Genomic DNA, 13,666 nt, shown 5'->3' on the forward strand with positions numbered 1-13,666 from the left:
ACCTAACCGTTTAAAAGATATTAAGGGTTAAAGCTTGATTATTTCAAGGCAATTTTTTCTATTATGAGTATAAAACAAGAAAAAACATTAACTTCGGTTGCGCCGAAGTTAAATACCCTTCACAGGTGCATTTCTGTTAGTAACTATGTGTTCAGTTTGTATGGAAGCTATATGCTATAGTAATCCGTTCTGAACAATTTTTTGGAGATTATATTGTTACCTTTAACAGTAATCCATGCCAAATTTCGTGAAGATACCACGTCAAATGCGAAAGTTTTCCTTACAAGCCCTTGATTCCGATCGTTCATTTTGTATGGCAGCTATATGCTATATTGAGCCGATCTGCACAATTTCTTCTGATATTACATTTTTGCTTTAGAAAATAATCTATACTATATTTCATGAATATATCTTGTCAAATGTGAAAGTTTTCCATACAGGAACTTGATTCCGATCGTTCAGATTGTATGGCAGCTATATGCTATAGTTAACCGATCTGAACAATTTCTTTGGAAATTTCATTGTTACCTTAGAAAATAATCCATACCAAATTTCATGAATATATCTTGTCACATGTGAAAGTTTTCCATTAAAGAACTTAATTCCGATCGTTCAGATTGTATGGCATCTATATGCTATAGTTAACCGATCTGATCAATTTCTTCGGAAATTACATTGTTACCTTAGAAAATAATATATACCAAATTTCATGAATATATCTTGTCAAATGTGAAAGTTTTCCATACACGAACTTGAATCCGATCGTTCAGTTTATATGGCAGCTATATGTTATAGTGCTCCGATATCGGCAGTTCCGATAAATGAGCAGCTTCTTGAAGAGAAAATGACGTTTGCAAAATTTTAAAACGATATCTTAAAAACTGAGAGACTAGTTCGTATATATACAGACAGACAGACGGACCGACAGACGGACATGGCTAAATCGACTCAGCTTGACATACTGATCCTTTATAAATATACTTTATAGGGTCTTCGACACTTCCTTCTGGGTGTTACAAACTTCGTGCCAAACTTAATATACCCTGTTCAGGGTATAAAAAAAAAATATTATATAACGGAAAACTCGTAGTTTTGTAGGAAATTTACTGCTCTACAAATGTGTGAAATCAGGATATGATAATAAAAAAAAAAATAGAAAACCATAAGACGGAGGACCTTTCCGTTACAATTAAGAGCTTCTATTGGGAGAGATTTTGAGAGGTAGAGGTGTATTAAAATCTATTTTTCAGAGTACCAAGCGAAAAATATAATAATTTTTTGACCCACTCTAATATATATATATATATATATATATATCTGAGTAAATGTGTAAAATGAACATAATAACATTGCATTGCATATACACACATATGTCATTGCTTCCACTTATACCAAATTAAAGTTAGTGCTTGACTATACAGACACAAGTATTCTTCTATAATCATATCATATACATACATATGTAAATTACCCTGCAGTAGAATTGAATAGATATAGAATACTTTATAACTAGTGTAAATTACAAGCCCAACTAGTCAGCCCTCGTTTACTACATACAATTGTCAGTTTTCGATCACCTAACCTGTCTGATATCAATTCGAAAAAAGACCAAAATGGTAATAATAAAACAACTAATTTGACAATGGTTCTATATCTTGAGACTTTTGTGGATTTTTAATTAGAAAGTAGCTTATTTTTGATCAGCTCCACATACATACATGCATATAAATATATAGTACGTTTAAGCATCCATGACTTTGTGAAGGAAAAACAAATTTTGCGACAAAATTCTATGTACGCATGTATAAATATGTACTAAAGGTATGTCTTTCGTCACTTACTAATATTTCATGCTCTCACTATAAAATCTTGAAAAAGTTGAGCACTCATATGTAATACAGGCAGATGCTGTAATATATAAACGAACATCATAACCTTTTTCGGAAATACTGTAAATTATAACATCGGAACTTCTTTACACTTATTACCTGATTTTGTTCTCTGTCATGATTGTTTACATATGTACAATTGACGAATTTAACATAAGACATGTTTTCGATACAATTAAGATACGATCGAACTTGGGATGCAATCGAGCGATCTAATACCTATATTGTTAAAAACCAACTGATTTTGCATTTTATTATTTTTTTTTTTAATTAAAGAAGACACTGTGCCCAATGAGTGGAATAATTTATTTTTAGTAAAAGATTTATTATTATTCTTTTTATTTTACAAATATATAAATTGTAATACTAAAAACTAATGACGACCATTTTCAGTCCAAAGAATAAGTCTGCGGGATTTGTAAAAAATTGTGTGAAAAGAGTGAGGAGCCTTTTACAAATTATAATAATTCCAAAATAATTTGTACAAATCAGCTATCGATGTTGTTTTACAGTATTTCGCGACAATATACGGGTAATTATATGCATGGAAGTAATTTAGCCGTGGTGAATGGAAATGAAAAACATAATGTGAAAGAATAAAAACTAAAAACTTTTTATATGGATGAAGTTTACAGGATTTGTCCGGAAAGTAATAGAACTGAGTCGATGTAAAAAAAAGTTATTGAACCAATCATTACAATATTAAAAACTTTCAAAATAGGCTCCTTCTGCGTAGATGCAGCGCTGTCAGCGCGATTTCCAAGCATTGAAGGCGTCACGGAAGGCATTCTCAGGAATAGCCTTAAAAGCCGAGGTGCATGCTGCTTGGATCCCCTCTGCCGGAGTGTGCCACTCGGAAGATTGCCTCTTTGTCTTGGGATCATACTCGTCACTTGTGATTACGATATTCAAAAATTGGGGGTCAGTGAGCACTTTTGGAACCATCTTCGCGCACACTTTGCGCATGCTCAAGTGCTTCGTCACAATGTTATGATCCACAGATTTTGATCAATTTAACATCTTGGCAATTAAACGAATACTTAGTCGACGGTCTGAGCTCAAAACTTTGCGCACACGAGTCACATTATCGCTGTTTGTCGAACTCGCAGGCTCCCAGCACGGGCACACACCACTTCTTAGTAAAGCAACATCCGAGTTTCACACAGAATTTAAACGCGTACCTCTGCTCCAATGAACGCTGCATTTTCGGCTTGCACCCCTCACAAAAACACGTCGGGCGAAAATGCTTGGCTTGACTCTACAAGTGCTCGGAGCCGCTAGTAACGCTCCGACGTACAGTCGCGGTGGAAGAAAATCAGTCCTACTACTTTCCGGACAAACCCTGTATTTACTATATTTTTATCGAATGGTTCACTACTACTTCGTATATTTTTGAAAATATAGAAAGGATATGGAAAAGGTGTTTTTCTTCCAGTACATTTTAATGGTAAATGCGTCAATGCTCTTATGGAATCGATCATTAAAGGGAACTAGTAATTGAAATAAAATTGATTGGTAGCAATGCATTCCTTGGCAGGATAATTTTGTCCACGAGTTGTACAGTACAATATTCGCTTCCAAATTTGTTATATAAGTACATACACATATATTAGATTGTGTAGACTTCTTCTTTATGTATGATTTCGCTTGACATGTAATGGTACTATATCTCATTGGAAAGCTGAGAAAAATCGTAATGATTAGGCTGGCTTGTTATTTATTTAGTGAAATACATCATTTCGTATACAAAAATGTTTAAAGAAACTTTTTTAAACGCCGAAATTTTTAAAATTCATAACTCCAAAACTTTTTATATTGAGTCAAAGTAAAAGAAATATGTGTTCAATATTTTGCCTCAAACACCACAAATAATGTTTAATGTGAATTTCGGATGGAATGACCCATATATTGTATGTATATTACAATTATAAAAATATTTGAGAATCTTATTAGTTCAATTAATTTAACGTTTAGAAATTTGCAATTATAATTCCTTTAATTCTTAGAAAAATCTAATTCAACAACCGGTTCATGGTCATTGATTTTTTGACAAATAAAGTTTTCAAATTACAATTGTAAACACAGGGGCTCATAGAGCAATGGAAATTAAATTTTGAAAAATGTTATTTAATTAGGGGTTTCACATAGTCTCATAAAATTATAAGTGATAACGATTCGAAAACATAGCGTTCAGAGTTGTATTTGCGTAAACGTATTTTAGATAGTACGCAATCCAACAACAAATTTTTTAACCTAGTATAAAAATTTATGATTTTACGACGCTTTATGACACGTTGTGAGTACCCCAAATATGTCGTTTACGGTTTTCACAAGTCTCATAAAGTTATAAGTTATAACGATTCGAAACATCTTAATTGTAAATGTGTAAACTCATTTTTGTATGAAATCCAGCAACAATTTTTTTAAGCAAGTGTAAAAATTTATCATTTTACGATTTTTCGATGCTTCACGACGGGTTGTGAGTACCCCAAATATATTTGTTTTTTTGAAACCATTTCCTATTGATATTTGTACTCTAGCTTAAATAATAAGTGTTTACTTATTTATGACACCTGCTAGAATTTGCAATGCGTGTTACAAAATGAAGATATATTTTACTATATTGAAAAGCTTGTCAATATATGAAAAATAATAATATTTTTTGACAAGTTAGTTTTACCATGCATTTACCATGAGAACTACGGATTACATTTAGGAACAGTGTCAGTCTTGAGTGATCCCCAAAATCGGAGAAAATGAAGATTTTTAAAAATTAGAAACATTTACGAGGTAATATGAGTATTAGAAATATGTTCAAAGTAAACCCCCTCGCATAAAAAAATTTTGAATCCGCCACTGAGAAACTTTAACCAATCAATGGTATGTGATACATTTGCAATTCGCTCTTACACCATTGAAGGAAATTTACAGGGTTTACCATTGCCTGCCAAGAGCTAAATATTAGAAAAGGCTTTTTAGTATGGATCGGAAACTGAATTCGGCATCACTACATACTTTGTCATCTAAGCAATTAAGGACCAACAGATTAACCTACTTAAGGCGTTCAGTATACAATTACGTATTAGTTAACAGCATGCATTTCTAAATAGGTTAAAAGAAACAATTTCCCAGACTACCGGATACCAATGCAGCATATCTTATATACAAATATCAGGTAGCGTTTGCATTTAAGTATATATGTATGTATGTACCTAGTTATTACTTAAAATAAGAAAATATAAGTTAAGAAAAATGGAATTAAGTGATAGATTAATTGTAAATTAATTTGCTTAGTTGCAGACTTTAATTACGGAGGCGGTTCGAATAACAAAATAAGTACATGTATGTATGTATATAATAAGTCCATATATGCAGATAAGCAAAACAAATGATCTTACGATACCGGAATGCCGCCCTTTCATCTCAGCAACAAGATCAGAATTCTGTTTTATCAACAGAAAAAATTACAGTTCATAGGTTCCTCATTCGCTTATTTGGTCGTAATAATCGATCGTAGTCTCCGAAGCAGTATCACAAAACCGATACGTTGTCGGTTACAAAATTGAGCAGAAGTATTCTAATAATGATTTGGGAGGAAACGAAAATCCGTATTTTAATATTACTTGATGGTTTGTTTTAATTCATGAAAAGAATTATGCAAAGATTACTTTCTTTCAGTTTTATTAACTTCTATGCTCAATTAAGAGGGATGGGTCAACTTAGGGCAAAACTCTTTAATAAGAATAAAATTAGTGTTGAACTTGAATTAAAGTCAGGGAAATACCTTAAGATGTAAAACGTAAACCAGAGGATCAGAATCTAAGAAGTTTTATATATATGTACATATATTCTATAGAACTCATACTTATACTGGCCGATAAATTCTGCATAAGATTTATTAGAGAAACGATAATCATTATATGTAGTATATGGGAGTTGGGTTAGTATCGACCCGATATTATCCATTAAATATTATCAGTAAGGTACATACCTCACATACAATCACCAATCATATGGAGCAAAGTCAGCCGGATGTTGAAAAATCCTGGTAATGGTTATAAGGGGACTAAGTCAAGTTTTCGCTAAAATTTATCCATTTTTTGCGCAAAGATACACTGTCATTTTTAAAATATGCTCTCCCTATTTCATTCAGAAAACTCAAATATTTGCTGATATATTCAGCATAAAGTCACCTTTAAGTTCGAAAATATTTATATTAGTTATATGGGAGCTCTGGGAAGTATTGGTCTGATTCGGCTAATTTTTGGCATACAGACATACATTGTCAGGGAACAATTATCCGCGAAATTCATTTATTTTCGGTCAAAAGACATTCTACTATAGACAAAAGTTAACTATAGATACTGGGGTCTAAATATTCGGAACCTAGGGTAATGAACAGTTTTAGTTGGACTTGGACAGTTTTTGGTCAAAAGGTGCCATACTTTATGGGAATTATTTCTGCGAAATTTTATTCCACTATATTAATTATTTCTTAATTTGTGTACTGGAAAGTGAGGTAGGCGTAGCTTTTGTCCGATTTTGCTTATTTTCACACTGTAACATAGGAATGTTAGAAAAATGATACGTACTAAATTTAGTCGAAATGGATTAGTCGTGTCCCGAGATATGGGATTTCACTTAAAAGTGGGCGCTGCCACGCCCATTGTCTAATTTTCACACCAGCTCTCATAAAGCCTAATCATACCATCTCGGTGGTAAAATTAAAGTCCTTGGCGTAATTAGTAATGAATTTATTGCCGTTTTAGTAGTTTTGAACAGTGCCGTTATATGGGGAGTGATTGGGGTTATCTTCCGATTTCATCCATTTTCACACTGTCGGTAGAAATTTCAATAGTATTCGAACTCAGAAAATTTGGTTGTTGTAGATTTAGTGGCTTAGAAGAAATGTACATTAAACTTATTAGACGCAGATGACCCTTGCTACTGCGATCGCCTGTGCCAAAAATAAATTTTGTATCTTAATTTAGTACTAAGTTATTAAGCACTTTATATAATTTGGAATGATGGTAATTTGTGGGCGTGGCAGTGGTCCGATTACGCCCATCTACGAACTCGAAATTTTTTTTGTACTGAAAGTACATACATACCAAGTTTAATCAAGATATTTTAATTTTTACTCAAGTTACAGCTTGCACGGACGGACAGACAGACAGTCACCCGGATTTCAACTTTTTTCGTCATCCTGATCATTTTTATATATGGGCCATTCCATCAATTGGCGGCATGGTTTTGTACCCGTGGTTCTCCGATTTTAACTAAATGTTAGAATATCATAATATAGACCAGAAGAAGAATATCTGTTAACTTTTTAGTGGTCACAGTTTCTCCACTGCTTTTTGGCGCGCAATTCAAATTCCGATCAAACCAAAAAAATACTATTTCTTTTATTTTTAACGACCAGAAATTTGAGTGAGAAATATTGAAGTTATCCAATTTTATGTAGAAAAAATCTCAGCTTTCTGATAAATATATGTATTTTAAGACACATGGCCACGCAAAGCTTACCAATCAAAATTTTCAAGTGTTGTGCATATTTGACAACACTTTGTAGCGGTACTTTTTGAGGTAAAGAAATTTTTTATTTAGAAATAAGTTAGTGACATTTTATTTATCAAAAATATTAAAAGTTGAAAACAAAACACATTCTACTACAGACAAAATCATTTGAAAGTTAATCAGCTTAACAAATTGAGCTCGAAATATAAGAAACAGACATGCGATGAAAAATATTTTTTATTTTTTGTAATTAATTTCATTTACACTATATTAGAAATTAATGTTTTATTTTCTTTCTTTTTTAATCGATTTAGCTATGTCCGTCTGCCTGACTGCATACATATACGCCAACTAGTCCACCAATTTTTTAGATATCGATCTGAAATTTTACAGAAGTCTTTTTCTACCCAAGAAGCTACTCATTTGTCGGAACCGCCGATATCAGACCACTACAGCATGTAGCTGTCATACAAACTGAACGATCAATATTAAGTCATTGAATGTAAAACTTTTTCATTTGACGAGATATTTTATCAATCTCCGGAAAACTGTTTTGGACTAGTTCAATATCACACTACTATTTTAAAAGCGAAAGGTTTTGAGTGTGTATGTTTTTTACTTCTTCACTACTAAAGGGTTAGAGCGATTTTAATGCAATTTTGTAATTACACACAAAAGATATCTTATTCGCATGGGAAAATCGATGAAAATGAATTCGTGGATAATATACATATGGGGAACTTTTGCAGTTAAAATACAATACTTAAAATGACGCCCAATTCGTACGCACACTCTGCGACCAATATTGAATATTCAATAGACACGTTTAGATTTCAACATAAACCTACGCGCTTTACGTGCACACATACCCCAATAAAATAATTAATATGTTTTCCTTGGCTGTTATAATTACAAGAAATTAATATTAAACAACAAAATTAAATTCAAATGTCTTAATTGAAATATTTATATGTGTAAAAAATTATTTCAATACAAAAACATTTGGGAGGCATTTCACCAATTGGACAAGACGATGTATTGACTCCACAAGATTTTTAGCTCGTACATATGCATTTGTTCCCATTCAGCCAAAATTGCATGGTTAAGTTGCTTAAGGCTGTCATGTTGCTAGAAAAAGTGTCAATGTGTACTGTCAACAGTCAAGTGTGTTCCTCAATTTTTTTTAATATAAGTACGTGCAATTCAGGCTGTGGAAATTCGCCCACAGATTCACCGGAGGTCCTTAATATCGCTGACACCACACGGCACATCAATTTAATTTAAATTATCTACACTAATATCTAAAAACCATAATTAATTTATCACATAAACATATAAAATTTTAAAACAATAACAAAAAATAATACCAGTTTAAAAACACTCAATTAGTTTTCTCGCTAAATTCTCCTTCGCACATCTGAAGTGGTTATCAGCTGTTTCTGTCGCACGGCAAACCAGCTGTCTACCCAGAGTTGTAGGTGGCCAGGGACTCTACATTATCAGTCGGCAAAGCAGTTGAAAAGCTAGTTTATATTCCTTAATGTAACCACATTTTCATAAGATCGTGATGGACAGACAAACCCCGCCTCCTGGTAGGGGAACACCATGTAACCTGATAGATATGTTGCTCGAACGCATGATGATAATACCCAACGATTACCCTCCTCCCGCCCAACAGACGCGAGGGGCGCAATCGGCGAACGAGCGGAATTAGCCGAGTCATAAAATACAAGAGAGTTTTAAGCGTTGCGATCTTAAGCTTCTCAGCTACAGAAACAAAAATTTCAACACCTAAATTCAAGAATTATATTAAAGTTTATTATTTTTAAATGTTACTTGTTAAGAGTAGATAAAATAATTTTTTTAATGGTAAGGAGTGAGTCTGTTAGATCAAATGTGCTAGAATGAGAATTGAAATCATGACATATGCGGTGGAATGGTTCGTTTAACGCAAAATTTGTTCTAGAAAATTTTAAAAGTAAGAGTCAAAACTGCCTGGTAGAGCGAGCGGGAACGTTAAAATTAATATCAGATAAGAGAGATGGGCTACAGACTGACCCATTCATGAGTTTTACAAGAAATATTATACCAAGCATCTCCCTACGACTAGCGAGTGTCGGGAGATTTATAAGTTTTAAACGGTTAGTGATTTAAGGCAAAAAGTAAAAATTGTTTTTGAACGAACTCTAACTTATCCGAATTAAGCAAATAACAAGAAAAAACGTTAACTTCGGTTGCACCGAAGCTAAATACCCTTCACAGATGCATTTATGTTAGTAACTATGTGTTCAGTTTGTATGGAAGCTATATGCTATAGTCAACCGATCTGATCAATTTCTTCGGAGATTACATTGTTGCTTTAGGAAATAACATATTCCAAATTTCGTGAATATATCTTGTCAAATGTGAAAGTTGTCCATACAAGAACTTGATTCCGATCGTTCAGTATGTATGGCAGCTATATGCTATAGTTAACCGATCTGCACATTTTCTTCGGAAATTACATTGTTTCTTTAGAAAATAATATATACCAAATTTCGTGAATATATCTTGTCAAATGTGAAAGTTGTCCATACAAGAACTTGATTCCGATCGTTCAGTTTGTATGGCAGCTATATGCTATAGTTAACCGATCTGATCAATTTCTTCGGAGATTACATTGTTGCTTTAGGAAATAACATATTCCAAATTTCGTAAATATATCTTGTCAAATGTGAAAGTTTTCCATACAAGCATTTGATTCCGATCGTTCAGTTTGTATGGCAGCTATATGTTATAATGGTCCGATATCGGCCGTTCCGACAAATGAGCAGCTTCTTGAAGGACATTTACTTTTGAAGATAATTTCATTTAAATGTTGACCGCGGCTGCGTCTTAGGTGGTCCATTCGGAAAGTCAATTTTGGGCAACTTTTTCGAGCATTTCGGCCGGAATAGCCCGAATTTCTTCGGAAATGTTGTCTTCCAAAGCTGGAATAGTTGCTGGCTTATTTCTGTAGACTTTAGACTTGACGTAGCCCCACAAAAAATAGTCTAAAGGCGTTAAATCGCATGATCTTGGTGGCCAACTTACGGGTCCATGCATCCCGAAAAATGCACTGTTTGGTGTGGTTTGTACGCTGGTGGAATCATTGGACCGTATTTTTTCAAAGATGCTGTTGGACGCAACGTTACGGTGAATGGCGATCGCTATCGTTCGATGCTAACAAACTTTGTTGCCAAAAATGGAAGAACTGAACTTGGTTGACATGTGGTTTCAACAAGATGGAAAACAGCTCGCGATTCTATGGCCATTTTGATGGAAAACTTCGGAGAACAATTCATCTCAAGAAATGGACCCGTAAGTTGGCCACCAAGATCATGCGATTTAACGCCTTTAGACTATTTTTTGTGGGGCTACGTCAAGTCTAAAGTCTACAGAAATAAGCCAGCAACTATTCCAGCTTTGGAAGACAACATATCCGAAGAAATTCGGGCTATTCCGGCCGAAATGCTCGAAAAAGTTGCCCAAAATTGGACTTTCCGAATGGACCACCTAAGACGCAGCCGCGGTCAACATTTAAATGAAATTATCTTCAAAAAGTAAATGTCATGAACCAATCTAACGTTTCAAATAAAGAACCGATGAGATTTGCAAATTTTATGCGTTTTTTTTTTTTAAAGTTATCAAGCTCTTAAAAAATCACCCGAACGGTTTCTTCTCCATCCAAATCGACCTTTGTAGCTGAAACAGTCGAAGAAGAGCTGGAAAGTGAAACAAATTGGCTATTAAAACAGAAAAAAATTAGGAAAAGTAAAAAAATCAAAGCAGATTCTTTACCGGATGTAACGCTGAAGTCTTTGAGTCCGGATAATACAGAAGAAGGTAAAACAGCCATAAAAGTAAGTCATCGCTCTTCGCCAATTATTATATCAGAAATTTTTAACCAAACTTTGATGCGTTCCTTGATAAACGCGGAAGCTAAAAATACTTACACATCTAAGCTCACTGGCCCAAGTCCATGTAAAATAAACCTTTCAGACAGTCCAGACTATAGAATACTCACAAGGAAATTAAACGAATCGCAAATTTCCTGGTACTCCTACGAGGACAAGCAATCGCGCGATATACGAGTAATGATAAAAGACCTTCATCACTCATGCGAGCTTGAAAGCATTGTCACACATCTTCAAAAGGAAGTTTATAAAGTTACGAAGGTCATACAAGTTAATGCAACCCAAACCCACTAAAATAAACCCCTATCCCATTCATCTCTAGTAGACACATATGTGATGTAAGTCGACACCACATTCATCCATAGGATCAAGCCAACCGCCTATCATAACAAATAGAATTAACGTAAACAAAGAATATTAAAATCAACAATAGCCAATATGCAAAGTCATCATAAAATCTATTGGAATACAATTACAAGAAGAACTTGATCACGCAACAAGAAATGCCACAGCCATCCTTTTTGCATGATCAGCATTATAATACTATAAGAACTAAAATTAAGAGATAAATAGGGCAGTTATGAGTTATAAGTTATAAGCGAGAGTTATAAGTTACTTTTAAAAAAAAACCATTAAAGAAAATAAAAAATTAATTTACACTTCAAAATAAAATAAAACATTTATTAAATATGTTTACTTATGCTTCGAATCTACAGAAAACATTAAGAAAACCTACGAAATTAAACATATTTTAAACTCTGTCGTCAAACTCGAGCTCATCCAGCCATCGTATCTTGTACCGCAGTGTAAATCCTGTCAGGCATTCGGTCACACTAGAAGTTATTGTTGGAAACTACCAAGGTGTGTGAAGTGCGCCGGAAATCATACAACTTTAAGTTGCACAAAACCTGCCGAACTACCGCTAAAATGCTGTAGCTGCAATCAGAATCACCTTGCAAACTATAGGGGATGTGAAGTGGCAAAACTACTTCAAACTAGAGGGCCACATTTTCTTATTGTTTTAGTTTTATATAAAACAAGTAAGAAAGGGCTAAGTTCGGGTGTCACCGAACATTTTATACTCTCGCATGATAAAGTGATAATCGAGATTTCATTATCCGTCATTTACATATTTTTCAAATACCGTATTTGTGTAAAGTTTTATTCCGATATCATCATTGGTTCCTAATGTATATATTATACAGAGAAGGCATCAGATGGAATTCAAAATAGCGTTATATTGGAAGAAGGCGTGGTTGTAAACCGATTTCACCCATATTTTGTACATGTCATCAGGGTGTTAAGGGGTATTATATACCGAATTTCATTGAAATCGGTGGAGTAGTTCCTGAGATATGGTTTTTGGTCCATAAGTGGGCGACGCCACCCCCATTTTCAATTTTTAAAAAAAGCCTGGGTGCAGCTTCCTCTTGCCATTTCTTCCGTAAAATTTAGTGTTTCTGACGTTTTTTGTTAGTCGGTTAACGCACGTTTAGTGATTTTCAACATAACCTTTGTATGGGAGGTGGGCGTGGTTATTATCCGATTTCTTCCATTTTGGAAGTGTATATGAAAATGCCTGAAGGAAACGACTCGATAGAGTTTGGTTGACATAGCTATAGTAGTTTCCGAGATATGTTCAAAAAACTTTGTAGGGGGCGGGCCCCGCCATTTTTTTCCAAAAATTGCGTCCAAATATGCCTCCCTAATGCGATCCTTTGTGCCAAATTTCACTTTAATATCTTTATTTATGGCTTAGTTATGACACTTTATAGGTTTTCGGTTTCCGCCTTTTTGTGGGCGTGGCAGTGGGCCGATTTTGCCCATCTTAGAACTTAACCTTCTTATGGAGCCAAGAAATACGTGTACCAAGTTTCACCAAGATATCTCAATTTTTACTCAAGTTACAGCTTGCACGGACGGACAGACGGACGAACAGACAGACATCCGGATTTCAACTCTACTCGTCACCCTGATCACTTTGGTATACATAACCCTATATCTGACTCTTTTAGTTTTAGGACTTATAAACAACCGTAATGTGAACAAAACTATAATACTCTCCTTAGCAACTTTGTTGCGAGAGTATAAAAATTAAAAACGCGACCGAGGAAAGTAAAGAAAAATCACACTCTTAGAACACACCGTCTCAGCAAAAGGAAAACGACCTCAAAATCAACGCGTACAAGCTATCAAAGCTCTTGACAAACTATCTACAGTTAATGGTCTCAAACGATTTTTAGCCACAATAGATTTCTACAGACGCTTTATCATACATACAATCGAAGCGCAAATAAGTACCTCTTTTAGCAATGTGCCCCG

General features: G+C 34.2%; 1 protein-coding gene across 3 annotated transcripts in view; it reads left to right on the forward strand.

Annotated features, from left to right (window-relative positions):
- Positions 1 to 13,666, forward strand: part of LOC126765668 (uncharacterized) — a 528,704-nt gene that overhangs the window by 78,819 nt on the left and 436,219 nt on the right. The window lies entirely within an intron of this gene.

This window comes from Bactrocera neohumeralis, unplaced genomic scaffold (assembly GCF_024586455.1).
Source record: "Bactrocera neohumeralis isolate Rockhampton unplaced genomic scaffold, APGP_CSIRO_Bneo_wtdbg2-racon-allhic-juicebox.fasta_v2 cluster11, whole genome shotgun sequence".
Lineage (NCBI taxonomy): Eukaryota > Metazoa > Arthropoda > Insecta > Diptera > Tephritidae > Bactrocera > Bactrocera neohumeralis.